Below are 18,589 nucleotides of genomic sequence, written 5' to 3'. Positions count from 1 at the left end.
CTGGGACAGACTTTCCTGCCTGCTCCTTGATGAAGGGTCTTGACAGGGAGCAGAGCACGTGCTGCCTGCTGTGTCTCTTCCAGCTGCATCAGGGCTGAGCCCAAACGGCTCCAGCAGGGAGAATCTCCCTCCTGCAGGTGGCGGCGCAAGCTCCTGCAGCCTGCTGCCTTGGAAATCGCCTGCAGGTCTGGCTGCTCTAAGACATTTGGAGGGGAAATTCCCAGAAGCCTCACTCAGCTGAGGCCATTCTGGCTGCGAGAGCTGCAAAATCATTCGCTTGGGGAGCAAAATGCCACTCACGGGGACCAGCATCCAAGGGCTGGGCAGCAAAAACTAGGCACTGGGATCGAATCCCAGGCTTTCACCCACATGGCATACAGTTGCTTGAATGTCTGAAGAGGCAAAGTAGCTGAAAGGCAGCATCTGTGATTTTTGGCTCATTTTGGATGTGGTGGGGTGCCTAAAGCCTTTTCCCCTTGCATCTTGCAGGAGGCTCTGGAGATGTTGCTCTCAGGGGGGCCTGCAACAGCTCAAGGCCATCCCTTGGCTGATTATCATTACGCAGGTAAGCAAAGCAGAGCTTCTTCCTTCACTGACACATGCTGCCGTCCCCTTCAGTGTTGTGGCAAGCATTTCTGCTTCAACAAATTGTGCCTAAAACCAGCACAAGGTCTTGTCTTCTCGGGGGCTGGGGAAAGCACCAGCATCTAGTCCTTCAGCTTTTCTTCTTTGCCAATCCTTTTCCCTGGGGAATGCCTGCTCTTGTCTTCATCACCTTCTGAGGGAGCAGACATGTACTCACACGGGAACAATGGCCTGACACCTTTTTCTTTCGGCGGCCAGTGGGATCTACTTCATGTGGATGGATGGATCTATTTACCTGCTGCTTTTTATTGCCAGGCTCTGATAGATGGACAACTCAGGAGAAGGAATCCTTCCAAAAGGCTTTCCACACCTACGGCAAGGATTTTCATCTCATCCAGAAGCAGGTAAAGCTGCAGGACATTCTTGACCTCAGCAGATCATCAGGAGGAAAGCTTGCTTCTATCTGGTAACAAACACTGGGCTTCGCTCTCTCTCTTCTCAAGTACCAAAACTGCTCAAGTAGTAACAAAAGGGCACATCAAAGGCCTGTGTGAAAAGGATGATCCTGTCTCTCCAGCCCTTTTCTCCAAGCTCCTTTGGAATATGATGATTTATTCTCTCAGAATTGTCGCACAGGTCTGCTGCTGTTTCAGCAAGACATTGTGCTGGCATAAGTGGAGTGAACCTGGGAAAGAAGACCTGTGCTAGATGGATTTGTTTTTGATCTGTGCATTACGTGTGCTACCACGTAGCATGATACACGGTTTACTACATTGCACGATGCCTCTCTTTCTCCATCTTGATTTCATTTTACACCCTACTCCATTGACTTCATGATTTTACTTCCAAGTTTACTCCATCTTCTACTTTTTCCCCAATGCAGCCTACCAAGGAATTTTGGATTCCTTCTTTTTCTCTTCACAACAGATCCAGACTAAGACCGTGGCACAGTGTGTGGAGTACTACTACAGCTGGAAAAAGGAGCATCGAGTTGCTAGCACTCTTGCTCAGGTGAGGGGGAAGAAAATCCAGGCGTGCCAGGAGGGTGGAGAAACTGGGAGAAGGCGAGAAAACCTGCTGGCCAGCCGTGCCAGACGCCGCTTTGCCAGGATCACATCGTCCCATGCGCTGGCAAAGGCGCAGCAGATGCTGCCCAGGCCTTCTTTCTGCTGCTGCCCTGAAATACGCCATTCTGGAGCCTAACTTTGAGCCAAGGAAGCCGCACCACCACCCAAATGGGCTTTGACTCTCTACAGATGGCTTTCTCAAGGGCTGCCACCTTTGCTGACTCCAATCAGACCCTTCATTCCCCACTGAACTCCTCCTGACATCAGCAATCCCTGTGTTCAGGGAGGTGATTTTCAGGCAGTTTTTGTAGCATCCCAGCATACTCGCCAAGAAGCAGCTGCCAGTGCTGTGGCTCCCCTCAGACTTTCCTTACCAGCAAAGAGCAATTTGGTTGGCAAGAGTGAGAGAGAGAGAGAGAAAGAGAGAGAGAGATTATTCTGGGTTCTATAAAACGTCTAACCATGTGTCTTCCCTAATTTGACTGAATTTCCGTCCCATTCCCTAGACATTTCTGCAGGAAAACACGAGCAAAATAGATGTTAGGCAGACAGGCAGAAATAAGAAATGTAGAATTCTAGATAGCCACACATTTATGCCACCCCTTTGGCCTGTAGGAAAGAGGAGCATTTCCCTCCAAGCTCTGCCTTGGCCGCCCGCCGCAGCCCACTGGCAAAGGCAGCCGTTTCCTCAGCTCCTGAGGGTTTGCAAGGATTTGCTTAGGCCAATAGATTTTTGTGCTGGACGCAGGCATTTCCAGCTTTCTGACGGGAAGGAGACATTGAAACAGGATTCTTTGATTTCCAGGCTGTGGGCGAAGGCAAGAGGAGCAAAACCCCCCCCAGAAAGGAGGATGGGCAGGCAGGGAAGAGAAGCCGCAAGAGGGCTGGCAGCGCCGAGTGTCCCTGCTGCCAACCGCGCCAGCCGCCCCGTTTGGCGGGAGGCCCCTTTCCCTGCGGCCAGTGCAAACAGTGCGCAAGTTCCTGCTCTTTCTGCTCCAACCTGCGCCTTGCCGCTAAAACAGGCTGACCCTTTGCAAAGGCGCCGCAGGGCAAGCTCAGGCCACTTGCACCATCGCCCCTCGCAGCCCTGCTCAAGCTTACAACCCACCTCAAACCCAAACAGCTCACATAAATCCCAGCCTTCACTATGAAACCTTGCCCTGCCCCAACAACACACACTGCATACAAGTAGGAACAGATCCATCAAAGCTGCCTTTGATGCTGCTGATCAAATTCCAAATAGCATGCAGCAAAAGGAGGAAGACATTTCAAGGCATTGAAACAAGAAAGATCGGACTCATGGTCTGATCAATTCACAACGTGCCACTGCCCAAAAAGACAGAAATTCCTACTAAAAGGGACATCTTGCCGCTTGCTTTAATGGTGTGTACTAAATTGAACAATGGATGCTTTGTTTCCTATCTTCCAGGCTCTTTGAAACCATGCAGGAAAGGAACAAACACAGGAGAAGACATCGCCCTCGCAAAGAAGCAGAGCCTCTCCCCAAGAAGAAAAGACCAAATTAGACAAGCCTGCAGCTTGTCCAGCCGGGCCTAGCAAGGGTTAGTCATCAACAGGACTAGATAGGAATAGGACTGGTGTTTAAGATTTTAGACTTGTTGAAATTCTATTTAGTTAGTTTACATGATAGGAATCTCCTCGATTTCTTACTTAAGGTACATGACTATTATTCAAGATTCATTAGTAGGATTAGATTTATCAGTCAATGTAAGAGGCTTGGTGTTGGCTACGCTGCGTCTTTTGTCATTTTGCCTTTGTTGAGACACAATCTGTCTTTATCATTAAACCATGTTTGTTCCACTTTGTCTTTTGGTCTGTATGAAATCACTCTGGCAATCAAAGACGGCACTTGCCCTGAGAGGAGAATCTGGGCACGCACGACCTCCCCCAGGCCCAGGATCAGCTGGCAGGACTGGCAAAGGTGTGTCTCCTTTACTGCCAGGGAAATAACGCTGGCGCTTCGTCCTTTGATTCCTAATTATCTCAGCTGCGAGTGGAAAGGGAGGCTTTGTTTAATTCAATGAATTGGATCAAAATGTGTGCTCTGCTCTCACTATCGTTTCTGGCCTAAAAGCAAGGGCTTTAGTCCTTTTTGTAGCCCAGCAACATAACTTTGTTTCATTTTGGGGGACTGATGGACCTGACCACCTTGGAAGACCTTTCTAGAACCCCTCCAATTCTATCAAATTTGTATCCACATGCACCACAAAGGCATCAGTAGTTCACTTTCAGTTTCTCTTGAAAGCACCACTCTCCCACTCTGGGCCTCCACCAATCTCCTCAGCTAAAGCAGAGCGGCCGGGATCATGATCCTCTCTCTGGCTTCCCACAGCTTAGGTATTTGCACTAAAGAAGAAGCAAAGTCCCTCTTTCATCTAGCCCAGCAAATGGCACTGCCCAGCAAGGCTTTGCTGGCAGGGGCTGTGCAGGGTGGAGAGGGGGCGAGGGAGGGGGCAATTGCCAGGCTGCTTCTGGGAAGCCCAGGCAAGCTTGCCCTTGTCTGATGGAGCCAGTGCAGCTGGCCTTTGGAGCCTACAAAGTATCTGCCTTGCAGTGGCACTTGGTACAGCTGCGCCCTCACTTTGCTGCCCTGTGGGCAACATGCAGCCTGCGAAGGAAGCAAGATTGGGACTGAAGCAAGATTTGCTTTGCCTTAACTCAAGGCCGGGAAGCAGCAAAAGTGGCTGGGTTTTGTCCTATCTGGCACCTAAGTATTAAAAGAAACGCCAAGACCATCAGTGTGGAAAGGTAATTCCATCAGTGTTCCTTTGTTAGAGGAATGCCTGAGTCTTTTGAGACAAACAGCTAGTTTCTCCAAGGCAGCTGGAAGAGGGATATAGAAAGTCTGCATTCATGTTTGCTACAGAAATGCCCCTGTGCTGTCCCTGTCTGTGTGTCCCCATCAGTTGCCCTGAGAAACATGCTGTTTCTCTAAGTTTCAAGGAAGGAGTGATGAGGTGAGTGACCAGCTCAGAGGCCCAAAGGAGGGAAAACATCAAGTGACATTATTGGGCAGCAAAAGGAGATTTGAGAAAGGGGGCAGCATGAATGCCTCCACTTTGAGAGGAAGCTTTGGAGTTGCCTCTTGGCTGAACAACTTGCAAATTCTAGCTCCTCTCAGAGCTGGAGGAGAGCCAGCGGGAGGAGTCCTGCTGGTTCTCCAGGGCAGGAGATGAGGTTCTGGGCCCTTGGACACAGACAGGCTCCTGGGCACCTTCAGCTGCAGACACCTTGCAGACAAGCACCGAGAAGAGCCAGGGCTGTCCCTGCACTGCTTTTGCCCGTCTCCTCAGATGACGCAGGAGAAAAGCCCAATGGCAAGGCTCTCACAGCAAGCCTGCAGCAGCAGAAGTAAAAGGGGCAGAGGTGGCCCATGCCTGTTTCTGTCCCATGGCTCCCCTGGGGTTCTACATGGAATGTTGGGCTGTGCCCATAGCAACTGTCGTTGTCTCCTGCTCCTGCGGCCCTTGGTGGAACGCTGGTGGAGCAGCGCTGGAGCAGCGGCTGCAGGATCAGCTCCTGGGCTCTCCCTGACCAGCCACCTCCTGCACTCAGCGCCACACCCGGCCTCTGCACCCACATCCTCGTCTCCTCGGCTGCCTCCAGGCATCCCCACAGCACTTGGGCACCGTCAAAGGTAAGAAAGTCCCCGTTTGCCCTCAAAGCACTAACACAAGGCCAGGAGGCTCCAGCTGCCTCTCCCACCAACCACGACACACAGGCTGCGTGCTCACTTTCCCCACACCAGGTTCCACGTCCAAGCGGGCTGCCGCTTCTGAAGGAATCATGTTGCCTCCCGGGCAAACACAGACCTTTCCATAGAGGAGGTAGAGAGCTGTCACAGTGCAGTTGCAGATCCTCCTCCACGCATCACCTGCTTCAAAGTTCTTGGCACCCATTGCAGTCCTAAACCTAGCTTGTGGTGACCCCAAAACAAATTGTTCATGGCTGACGAGTTCAGGGCTTCAGTGCCAACAAATCCCCTTATGCCCTGACTCAGCTCACACCTGCTCCAAAGCTGCAAAAACCAGAATGATGGCACTTCTCCTCTGGGATCCCTCTCATTCAGGCCATGGAAGCATTTCACTGGGCTTCTCCTCAAACACAGGTGTTCAACTTCAAAAATGATCTGCTATCAGCAATCCTGATGTGCTTACATAGTTACATCTCTGATAGATACATTCTATTTCATATCCTGTAGATACTTTCTTCAGTGCATGTAGGGCTGGTTCTACCTCATGCTCAGGGGCAGCTGTGAAATGCCATCTTCTCAAGAACACAATCACAGTAGCAGAGAAGTTTCTGGCTTGGAAGGGATTCTCAAAGATCACTGAGCCCAGCTCCAGGGCCTGCCCGGGGCAGCCTCAACAATCACACCCTGTGCCCAAGAGCGCTGTCCAAACACTTTTGGAGCTCAGTCAGCCTTGCTGCTGGCACCCCTTCCCTGGAGAGCCTGTTGCAGTGGCCAAGCACCCTCTGCGTGAAGAGCCTTTTCCTTCTATCCACCCTAAGCCTGCACTGGCACATCTTGCAGCCCATTCTCTTGCCTCTTCCCACTGGCCCCAGGACTGAAGACAGTAGTGCATGGCCTTCTGCTTCCCCTCCTGAGGATAGCTGCTGACTGCTAGAGGCTCCTGCCTAGGCAATTCCACCTCAAAACCATGGCAATGACAGCAAAAAGAAAGGAGCTGGGACAGAGGAGCTCAGGGCTTGCAACGATGAGGTCGAGAAGGAAGCCTACTGACACATCCTTGGCGGAACGATTTCTAACTGGAGCATTGTTTGGATCTTTTGCAGGTGGAAAGGAGAGGCACAATGAAAAGGAAAGCAAGAGCCAACAATCAGCCGTGAGTTTTGCCCCAGGGTTAAAGCACAGCAAACTGGAGGAATGGCCAGGAGGAGAACTGCTCTTTCAGAGTCAGGGTGGAATTGCTTCAAGCCTGTGCATCCACAGCAAGGCTCTCTCCAGCACTTGCCTTTCTTACCTCCACCTCCTTCTTCCTTTAGGCACATCAATGTTGGCAGCGTCTTTCAGGCTGAGCTCCCACAGCTGCAGAGCAGAGCACACAGTGAGGATGAAGAGCCTGCAACCCTGGTCTGGAAGCCCTGGGGAGAAGATGATTCTGACATGCAAAAACCTGACAGAGGTCGCTTCTCTTCAAGCTTTTCTTCCACCCCTGACATACTTGGATCTTTCAAAGTCTCCTTTTGCATAGAAAGGCAGCTTTTTGCAGGCTGCGCTTCTCTCCCTGTCTCGCCCATCTTCCCATCTACAAGTGTTAGAGGCAAGGAGAATGCTCTGCTTGTGCAGCAGAGCAGGAAAAAAAGCAAGCATCTTGCTCTCCAAATTGGTCAGGCCCATTTGCCACTGCAAGAGAGGAGATGGGCCTCCACTTCTTTTTACAGAAGCTGCTCTGAAGGGAGAGCCAGCACTGCGGGGGCCCTTGCTTCAGCTGGCCCTGTCTTTGCTCTCCTTTTCATGCTCTCCAAGCTGCTGCCTTTAGCTCGTGGCCTTTCCTTGCGCCTTGCATGGCAACCTTTGCTCTTGCTGGCCTCAAGGCTGACTTTGGCTGCCTTTTTGATGTGCTTGCAGTAAGACAACTGCTGGACATGGCCAGCTCCCGTGGCATTCCCGGGCCAGCAGCTGACCTGGAGCGCGCCCTGCACTGCCTGCACCAGGCACACGGCAGCCTTCCGGTAAGAAGCGGCTCTGTGGGCGCACAGAAGAGGCCACAGGGAATGCACAAGGCCCGGCCACTGGGACAGCCTTTCCTGCCTGCTCCTTGATGAAGGGTCTTCACAGGGAGCAGAGCACGTGCTGCCTGCTGTGTCTCCTCCAGCTGCGTCAGGGCTGAGCCCAAACGGCTCCAGCAGGGAGAATCTCCCTCCTGCAGGTGGCGGCGCAAGCTCCTGCAGCCTGCTGCCTTGGAAATCGCCTGCAGGTCTGGCTGCTCTAAGACATTTGGAGGGGAAATTCCCAGAAGCCTCACTCAGCTGAGGCCATTCTGGCTGCAGGAGCTGCAAAATCATTCGTTTGGGGAGCAAAATGCCACTCTTGGGGACCAGCATCAAAGGGCTGCGCAGCAAAAACTAGGCACTGGGATCAAATCCCAGGCTTTCACCCACATGGCATACAGTTGCTTGAATGTCTGAAGAGGCAAAGTAGCTGAAAGGCAGCATCTGTGATTTTTGGCTCATTTTGGATGTGGTGGGGTGCTAAAGCCTTTTCCCCTTGCATCTTGCAGGAGGCTCTGGAGATGTTGCTCTCAGGGGGGCCTGCAACAGCTCAAGGCCATCCCTTGGCTGATTATCATTACGCAGGTAAGCAAAGCAGAGCTTCTTCCTTCACTGACACATGCTGCCGTCCCCTTCAGTGTTGTGGCAAGCGTTTCTGCTTCAACAAATTGTGCTTAACACCAGCACAAGGTCTTGTCTTCTCGGGGGCTGGGGAAAGCACCAGCATCTAGTCCTTCAGCTTTACTTCTTTGCCAATCCTTTTCCCTGGGGAATGCCTGCTCTTGTCTTCATCACCTTCTGAGGGAGCAGACATGTACTCACACGGGAATGATGGCCTGCAACCATTTTCTTTCGGCGGCCAGTGGGATCTACTTCATGTGGATGGAGGGATCCATTTACCTGCTGCTTCTTATTGCCAGGCTCTGATAGATGGACACCTGAGGAGAAGGACTCCTTCCAAAAGGCTTTCCACACCTACGGCAAGGATTTTCATCTCATCCAGAAGCAGGTAAATCTGCAGGACATTCTTGACCTCAGCAGGTCATCAGGAGGAAAGCTTGCTTCTATCTGGTAACAAACACTGGGCTTCGCTCTCTCTCTTCTCAAGTACCAAAACTGCTCAAGTAGTAACAAAAGGGCACATCAAAGGCCTGTGTGAAAAGGATGATCCTGTCTCTCCAGCCCTTTTCTCCAAGCTCCTTTGCAATATGATGATTTATTCTTTTAGACTTGTCGCACAGGTCTGCTGCTGCTTCCACAAGACATTGTGCTGGCATAAGTGGAGTGAACCCGGGAAAGAAGACCTGTGCTAGATGGATTTGTTGTTGATCTGTGCATTACGTGTGCTACCACGTAGCATGATACACGGTTTACTACATTGCATGATGCCTCTCTTTCTCCATCTTGATTTCATTTTACACCCTACTCCATTGACTTCATGATTTTACTTCCCAGTTTACTCCATCTTCTACTTTTTCCCCAATGCAGCCTACCAAGGAATTTTAGATTCCTTCTTTTTCTCTTCACAACAGATCCAGACTAAGACCGTGGCACAGTGTGTGGAGTACTACTACAGCTGGAAAAAGGAGCATCAAGTTGCTAGCACTCTTGCTCAGGTGAGGGGGAAGAAAATCCAGGCATGCCAGGAGGGTGGAGAAACTGGGAGAAGGGGAGAAAACCTGCTGGCCAGCTGTGCCAGACGCCGCTTTGCCAGGATCACATCGTCCCATGCGCTGGCAAAGGCGCAGCAGATGCTGCCCAGGCCTTCCTTCTGCTGCTGCCCTGAAATACGCCATTCTGGAGCCTAACTTTGAGCCAAGGAAGCCGCACCACCACCCAAATGGGCTTTGACTCTCTACAGATGGCTTTCTCAAGGGCTGCCACCTTTGCTGACTCCAATCAGACCCTTCATTCCCCACTGAACTCCTCCTGACATCAGCAATCCCTGTGTTCAGGGAGATGTTGCAGATTTTCAGGCAGTTTTTCTAGCATCCCAGCATACTCGCCAAGAAGCAGCTGCCAGTGCTGTGGCTCCCCTCAGACTTTCCTTACCAGCAAAGAGCAATTTGGTTGGCAAGAGTGAGAGAGAGAGAGAGAAAGAGAGAGAGAGATTATTCTGGGTTCTATAAAACGTCTAACCATGTGTCTTCCCTAATTTGACTGAATTTCCATCCCATTCCCTAGACATTTCTGCAGGAAAACCCCAGGCAAATAGATGTTAGGCAGACAGGCAGAAATAAGAAATGTAGAATTCTAGATGGGCGCACATTTATGCCACCCTTTGGCCTGTAGGAAAGAGGAGCATTTCCATCCAAGCTCTGCCTTGGCCGCCCGCTGCAGCCCACTGGCAAAGGCGCAGTTTCCTCAGCTCTTGAGGGTTTGCAAGGATTTGCTTAGGCCAATAGATTTTTGTGCTGGACGCAGGCATTTCCAGCTTTCTGACGGGAAGGAGACATTGAAACAGGATTCTTTGATTTGCAGGCTGTGGGCGAAGGCAAGAGGAGCAAAAGCCCACCCAGAAAGGAGGATGGGCAGGCAGGGAAGAGAAGCCGCAAGAGGGCTGGCAGCGCCGAGTGTCCCTGCTGCCAACCGCGCCAGCCGCCCCGTTCGGCGGGAGGCCCCTTTCCCTGCGGCCAGTGCAAACGGTGCGCAAGTTCCTGCTCTTTCTGCTCCAACCTGCGCCTTGCCGCTAAAACAGGCTGACCCTTTGCAAAGGCGCCGCAGGGCAAGCTCAGGCCACTTGCACCATCGCCCCTCGCAGCCCTGCTCAAGCTTACAACCCACCTCAAACCCAAACAGCTCACTTAAAACCCAGCCTTCACTATGAAACCTTGCCCTGCCCCAACAACACACACTGCATACAAGTAGGAACAGATCCATCAAAGCTGCCTTTGATGCTGCTGATCAAATTCCAAATAGCATGCAGCAAAAGGAGGAAGACATTTCAAGGCATTGAAACAAGAAAGATCGGACTCATGGTCTGATCAATTCACAACATGCCACTGCCCAAAAAGACAGAAATTCCTACTAAAAGGGACATCTTGCCGCTTGCTTTAATGGTGTGTACTAAATTGAACAATGGATGCTTTGTTTCCTATCTTCCAGGCTCTTTGAAACCATGCAGGAAAGGGACAAACACAGGAGAAGACATCGCCCTCGCAAAGAAGCAGAGCCTCTCCCCAAGAAGAAAAGACCAAATTAGACAAGCCTGCAGCTTGTCCAGCCGGGCCTAGCAAGGGTTAGGCATCAATAGGACTAGATAGGAATAGGACTGGTGTTTAAGCTTTTAGACTTGTTGAAATTCTATTTAGTTAGTTTACATGATAGGAATCTCCTCGATTTCTTACTTAAGGTACATGACTATTATTCAAGATTCATTAGTAGGATTAGATTTATCAGTCAATGTAAGAGGCTTGGTGTTGGCTACGCTGCGTCTTTTGTCATTTTGCCTTTGTTGAGACACAATCTGTCTTTATCATTAAACCATGTTTGTTCCACTTTGTCTTTTGGTCTGCATGAAATCACTGCGGCAATCAAAGACGGCACTTGCCCTGAGAGGAGAATCTGGGCACGCACGACCTCCCCAAGGCCCAGCCCCTTGCTCAGCTGGCAGGACTGGCAAAGGTGTGTCTCCTTCACTGCCAGGGAAATAACGCTGGCGCTTCATCCTTTGATTCCTAAAAATCTCAGCTGCGAGTGGAAAGGGAGGCTTTGTTTAATTCATTGAATTGGATCAAAATGTGTGCTCTGCTCTCAACATCGTTTCTGGCCTAAAAGCAAGGGCTTTATTCCTTTTTGTAGCCCAGCAACAAAACTTTGTTTCATTTTGGGGGACTGATGGACCTGACCACCTTGGAAGACCTTTCTAGAACCCCTCCAATTCTATCCAATTTGTATGCACATGCACCACAAAGGCATCAGTTCCCTACTGATACCTATCAGAGAAGAGAAACTTTCAGTTACTCTTGAAAGCACCACTCTCCCACTCTGGGCCTCCACCAATCTCCTCAGCTAAAGCAGAGCGGCCGGGATCATGATCCTCTCTCTGGCTTCCCACAGCTTAGGTATTTGCACTAAAGAAGAAGCAAAGTCCCTCTTTCATCTAGCCCAGCAAATGGCACTGCCCAGCAAGGCTTTGCTGGCAGGGGCTGTGCAGGGTGGAGAGGGGGCGAGGGAGGGGGCAATTGCCAGGCTGCTTCTGGGAAGCCCAGGCAAGCTTGCCCTTGTCTGATGGAGCCAGTGCAGCTGGCCTTTGGAGCCTACAAAGTATCTGCCTTGCAGTGGCACTTGGTACAGCTGCGCCCTCACTTTGCTGCCCTGTGGGCAACATGCAGCCTGCAAAGGAAGCAAGATTGGGACTGAAGCAAGATTTGCTTTGCCTTAACTCAAGGCCGGGAAGCAGCAAAAGTGGCTGGGTTTTGTCCTATCTGGCACCTAAGTATTAAAAGAAACGCCAAGGCCATCAGTGTGGAAAGGTAATTCCATCAGTGTTCCTTTGTTAGAGGAATGCCTGAGTCTTTTGAGACAAACAGTTTCTCCAAGGCAGCTGGAAGAGGGATATAGAAAGTCTGCATTCATGTTTGCTACAGAAATGCCCCTGTGCTGTCCCTGTCTGTGTGTCCCCATCAGTTGCCCTGAGAAACATGCTGTTTCTCTAAGTTTCAAGGAAGGAGTGATGAGGTGAGTGACCAGCTCAGAGGCCCAAAGGAGGGAAAACATCAAGTGACATTATTGGGCAGCAAAAGGAGATTTGAGAAAGGGGGCAGCATGAATGCCTCCACTTTGAGAGGAAGCTTTGGAGTTGCCTCTCGGCTGAACAACTTGCAAATTCTAGCTCCTCTCAGAGCTGGAGGAGAGCCAGCGGGAGGAGTCCTGCTGGTTCTCCAGGGCAGGAGATGAGGTTCTGGGCCCTTGGACACAGACAGGCTCCTGGGCACCTTCAGCTGCAGACACCTTGCAGACAAGCACCGAGAAGAGCCAGGGCTGTCCCTGCACTGCTTTTGCCCGTCTCCTCAGACGACTCAGGAGAAAAGCCCAATGGCAAGGCTCTCACAGCAAGCCTGCAGCAGCAGAAGTAAAAGGGGCAGAGGTGGCCCATGCCTGTTTCTGTCCCATGGCTCCCCTGGCGTTCTACATGGAATGTTGGTCTGTGCCCATAGCAACTGTCGTTGTCTCCTGCTCCTGCGGCCCTTGCTGGAACGCTGGTGGAGCAGCGCTGGAGCAGCGGCTGCAGGATCAGCTCCTGGGCTCTCCCTAACCAGCCACCTCCTGCACTCAGCGCCACACCCGGCCTCTGCACCCACATCCTCGTCTCCTCGGCTGCCTCCAGGCATCCCCACAGCACTTGGGCACCGTCAAAGGTAAGAAAGTCCCCGTTTGCCCTCAAAGCACTAACACAAGGCCAGGAGGCTCCAGCTGCCTCTCCCACCAACCACGACACACAGGCTGCGTGCTCACTTTCCCCACACCAGGTTCCACGTCCAAGCGGGCTGCCGCTTCTGAAGGAATCATGTTGCCTCCCGGGCAAACACAGACCTTTCCATAGAGGAGCTAGAGAGCTGTCACAGTGCAGTTGCAGATCCTCCTCCACGCATCACCTGCTTCAAAGTTCTTGGCACCCATTGCAGTCCTAAACCTAGCTTGTGGTGACCCCAAAACAAATTGTTCATGGCTGACGAGTTCAGGGCTTCAGTGCCAACAAATCCCCTTATGCCCTGACTCAGCTCACACCTGCTCCAAAGCTGCAAAAACCAGAATGATGGCACTTCTCCTCTGGGATCCCTCTCATTCAGGCCATGGAAGCATTTCACTGGGCTTCTCCTCAAACACAGGTGTTCAACTTCAAAAATGATCTGCTATCAGCAATCCTGATGTGCTTACATAGTTCCATCTCTGATAGATACATTCTATTTCATATGCTGTAGATACTTTCTTCAGTGCATGTAGGGCTGGTTCTACCTCATGCTCAGGGGCAGCTGTGAAATGCCATCTTCTCAAGAACACAATCACAGTAGCAGAGAAGTTTCTGGCTTGGAAGGGATTCTCAAAGATCACTGAGCCCAGCTCCAGGGCCTGCCCGGGGCAGCCTCAACAATCACACCCTGTGCCCAAGAGCGCTGTCCAAACACTTTTGGAGCTCAGTCAGCCTTGCTGCTGGCACCCCTTCCCTGGAGAGCCTGTTGCAGTGGCCAAGCACCCTCTGCGTGAAGAGCCTTTTCCTTCTATCCACCCTAAGCCTGCACTGGCACATCTTGCAGCCCATTCTCTTGCCTCTTCCCACTGGCCCCAGGACTGAAGACAGTAGTGCATGGCCTTCTGCTTCCCCTCCTGAGGATAGCTGCTGACTGCTAGAGGCTCCTGCCTAGGCAATTGCACCTCAAAACCACGGCAATGACAGCAAAAAGAAAGGAGCTGGGACAGAGGAGCTCAGGGCTTGCAACGATGAGGTGGAGAAGGAAGGCTACTGACACATCCTTGGCGGAACGATTTCTAACTGGAGCATTGTTTGGATCTTTTGCAGGTGGAAAGGAGAGGCACAATGAAAAGGAAAGCAAGAGGCAACAATCAGCCGTGAGTTTTGCCCCAGGGTTAAAGCACAGCAAACTGGAGGAATGGCCAGGAGGAGAACTGCTCTTTCAGAGTCAGGGTGGAATTGCTTCAAGCCTGTGCATCCACAGCAAGGCTCTCTCCAGCACTTGCCTTTCTTACCTCCACCTCCTTCTTCCTTTAGGCACATCAATGTTGGCAGCGACTTTCAGGCTGAGCTCCCACAGCTGCAGAGCAGAGCACACAGTGAGGATGAAGAGCCTGCAACCCTGGTCTGGAAGCCCTGGGGAGAAGATGATTCTGACATGCAAAAACCTGACAGAGGTCGCTTCTCTTCAAGCTTTTCTTCCACCCCTGACATACTTGGATCTTTCAAAGTCTCCTTTTGCATAGAAAGGCAGCTTTTTGCAGGCTGCGCTTCTCTCCCTGTCTCGCCCATCTTCCCATCTACAAGTGTTAGAGGCAAGGAGAATGCTCTGCTTGTGCAGCAGAGCAGGAAAAAAAGCAAGCATCTTGCTCTCCAAATTGGTCAGGCCCATTTGCCACTGCAAGAGAGGAGATGGGCCTCCACTTCTTCTTACAGAAGCTGCTCTGAAGGGAGAGCCAGCACTGCGGGGGCCCTTGCTTCAGCTGGCCCTGTCTTTGCTCTCCTTTTCATGCTCTCCAAGCTGCTGCCTTTAGCTCGTGGCCTTTCCTTGCGCCTTGCATGGCAACCTTTGCTCTTGCTGGCCTCAAGGCTGACTTTGGCTGCCTTTTTGATGTGCTTGCAGTAAGACAACTGCTGGACATGGCCAGCTCCCGTGGCATTCCCGGGCCAGCAGCTGACCTGGAGCGCGCCCTGCACTGCCTGCACCAGGCACACGGCAGCCTTCCGGTAAGAAGCGGCTCTGTGGGCGCACAGAAGAGGCCACAGGGAATGCACAAGGCCCGGCCACTGGGACAGCCTTTCCTGCCTGCTCCTTGATGAAGGGTCTTGACAGGGAGCAGAGCACGTGCTGCCTGCTGTGTCTCTTCCAGCTGTGTCAGGGCTGAGCCCAAACGGCTCCAGCAGGGAGAATCTCCCTCCTGCAGGTGGCGGCGCAAGCTCCTGCAGCCTGCTGCCTTGGAAATCGCCTGCAGGTCTGGCTGCTCTAAGACATTTGGAGGGGAAATTCCCAGAAGCCTCACTCAGCTGAGGCCATTCTGGCTGCAGGAGCTGCAAAATCATTCGTTTGGGGAGCAAAATGCCACTCTTGGGGACCAGCATCAAAGGGCTGCGCAGCAAAAACTAGGCACTGGGATCAAATCCCAGGCTTTCACCCACATGGCATACAGTTGCTTGAATGTCTGAAGAGGCAAAGTAGCTGAAAGGCAGCATCTGTGATTTTTGGCTCATTTTGGATGTGGTGGGGTGCCTAAAGCCTTTTCCCCTTGCATCTTGCAGGAGGCTCTGGAGATGTTGCTCTCAGGGGGGCCTGCAACAGCTCAAGGCCATCCCTTGGCTGATTATCATTACGCAGGTAAGCAAAGCAGAGCTTCTTCCTTCACTGACACATGCTGCCGTCCCCTTCAGTGTTGTGGCAAGCGTTTCTGCTTCAACAAATTGTGCTTAACACCAGCACAAGGTCTTGTCTTCTCGGGGGCTGGGGAAAGCACCAGCATCTAGTCCTTCAGCTTTACTTCTTTGCCAATCCTTTTCCCTGGGGAATGCCTGCTCTTGTCTTCATCACCTTCTGAGGGAGCAGACATGTACTCACACGGGAATGATGGCCTGCAACCATTTTCTTTCGGCGGCCAGTGGGATCTACTTCATGTGGATGGAGGGATCCATTTACCTGCTGCTTCTTATTGCCAGGCTCTGATAGATGGACACCTGAGGAGAAGGACTCCTTCCAAAAGGCTTTCCACACCTACGGCAAGGATTTTCATCTCATCCGGAAGCAGGTAAATCTGCAGGACATTCTTGACCTCAGCAGGTCATCAGGAGGAAAGCTTGCTTCTATCTGGTAACAAACACTGGGCTTCGCTCTCTCTCTTCTCAAGTACCAAAACTGCTCAAGTAGTAACAAAACGGCACATCAAAGGCCTGTGTGAAAAGGATGATCCTGTCTCTCCAGCCCTTTTCTCCAAGCTCCTTTGCAATATGATGATTTATTCTTTTAGACTTGTCGCACAGGTCTGCTGCTGCTTCCACAAGACATTGTGCTGGCATAAGTGGAGTGAACCCGGGAAAGAAGACCTGTGCTAGATGGATTTGTTGTTGATCTGTGCATTACATGTGCTACCACGTAGCATGATACACGGTTTACTACATTGCATGATGCCTCTCTTTCTCCATCTTGATTTCATTTTACACCCTACTCCATTGACTTCATGATTTTACTTCCCAGTTTACTCCATCTTCTACTTTTTCCCCAATGCAGCCTACCAAGGAATTTTAGATTCCTTCTTTTTCTCTTCACAACAGATCCAGACTAAGACCGTGGCACAGTGTGTGGAGTACTACTACAGCTGGAAAAAGGAGCATCAAGTTGCTAGCACTCTTGCTCAGGTGAGGGGGAAGAAAATCCAGGCATGCCAGGAGGGTGGAGAAACTGGGAGAAGGGGAGAAAACCTGCTGGCCAGCTGTGCCAGACGCCGCTTTGCCAGGATCCCATTGTCCCATGCGCTGGCAAAGGCGCAGCAGATGCTGCCCAGGCCTTCCTTCTGCTGCTGCCCTGAAATACGCCATTCTGGAGCCTAACTTTGAGCCAAGGAAGCCGCACCACCACCCAAATGGGCTTTGACTCTCTACAGATGGCTTTCTCAAGGGCTGCCACCTTTGCTGACTCCAATCAGACCCTTCATTCCCCACTGAACTCCTCCTGACATCAGCAATCCCTGTGTTCAGGGAGATGTTGCAGATTTTCAGGCAGTTTTTCTAGCATCCCAGCATACTCGCCAAGAAGCAGCTGCCAGTGCTGTGGCTCCCCTCAGACTTTCCTTACCAGCAAAGAGCAATTTGGTTGGCAAGAGTGAGAGAGAGAGAGAGAAAGAGAGAGAGAGATTATTCTGGGTTCTATAAAACGTCTAACCATGTGTCTTCCCTAATTTGACTGAATTTCCATCCCATTCCCTAGACATTTCTGCAGGAAAACCCGAGGCAAATAGATGTTAGGCAGACAGGCAGAAATAAGAAATGTAGAATTCTAGATGGGCGCACATTTATGCCACCCCTTTGGCCTGTAGGAAAGAGGAGCATTTCCATCCAAGCTCTGCCTTGGCCGCCCGCCGCAGCCCACTGGCAAAGGCGCAGTTTCCTCAGCTCTTGAGGGTTTGCAAGGATTTGCTTAGGCCAATAGATTTTTGTGCTGGACGCAGGCATTTCCAGCTTTCTGACGGGAAGGAGACATTGAAACAGGATTCTTTGATTTGCAGGCTGTGGGCGAAGGCAAGAGGAGCTAAAGCCCCCCCAGAAAGGAGGATGGGCAGGCAGGGAAGAGAAGCCGCAAGAGGGCTGGCAGCGCCGAGTGTCCCTGCTGCCAACCGCGCCAGCCGCCCCGTTCGGCGGGAGGCCCCTTTCCCTGTGGCCAGTGCAAACGGTGCGCAAGTTCCTGCTCTTTCTGCTCCAACCTGCGCCTTGCCACTAAAACAGGCTGACCCTTTGCAAAGGCGCCGCAGGGCAAGCTCAGGCCACTTGCACCATCGCCCCTCGCAGCCCTGCTCAAGCTTACAACCCACCTCAAACCCAAACAGCTCACTTAAAACCCAGCCTTCACTATGAAACCTTGCCCTGCCCCAACAACACACACTGCATACAAGTAGGAACAGATCCATCAAAGCTGCCTTTGATGCTGCTGATCAAATTCCAAATAGCATGCAGCAAAAGGAGGAAGACATTTCAAGGCATTGAAACAAGAAAGATCGGACTCATGGTCTGATCAATTCACAACGTGCCACTGCCCAAAAAGACAGAAATTCCTTCTAAAAGGGACATCTTGCCGCTTGATTTTATGGTGTATACTAAATTGAACAATGGATGCTTTGTTTCCTATCTTCCAGGCTCTTTGAAACCATGCAGGAAAGGAACAAACACAGGAGAAGACATCGCCCTCGCAAAGAAGCAGAGCCTCTCCCCAAGAAGAAAAGACCAAATTAGACAAGCCTGCAGCTTGTCCAGCCGGGCCTAGCAAGGGTTAGGCATCAATAGGACTAGATAGGAATAGGACTGGTGTTTAAGCTTTTAGACTTGTTGAAATTCTATTTAGTTAGTTTACATGATAGGAATCTCCTCAATTTCTTACTTAAGGTACATGACTATTATTCAAGATTCATTAGTAGGATTAGATTTATCAGTCAATGTAAGAGGCTTGGTGTTGGCTACGCTGCGTCTTTTGTCATTTTGCCTTTGTTGAGACACAATCTGTCTTTATCATTAAACCATGGTTGTTCCACTTTGTCTTTTGGTCTGTATGAAATCACTGCGGCAATCAAAGACGGCACTTGCCCTGAGAGGAGAATCTGGGCATGCACGACCTCCCAAAGGCCCAGCCCCTTGCTCAGCTGGCAGGACTGGCAAAGGTGTGTCTCCTTCACTGCCAGGGAAATAACGCTGGCGCTTCATCCTTTGATTCCTAAAAATCTCAGCTGCGAGTGGAAAGGGAGCCTTTGTTTAA

Source organism: Ammospiza nelsoni, chromosome Z (assembly GCF_027579445.1).
Source record: "Ammospiza nelsoni isolate bAmmNel1 chromosome Z, bAmmNel1.pri, whole genome shotgun sequence".
Classification (NCBI taxonomy): Eukaryota; Metazoa; Chordata; class Aves; order Passeriformes; family Passerellidae; genus Ammospiza; species Ammospiza nelsoni.
This window is presented reverse-complemented; position numbering follows the sequence as displayed.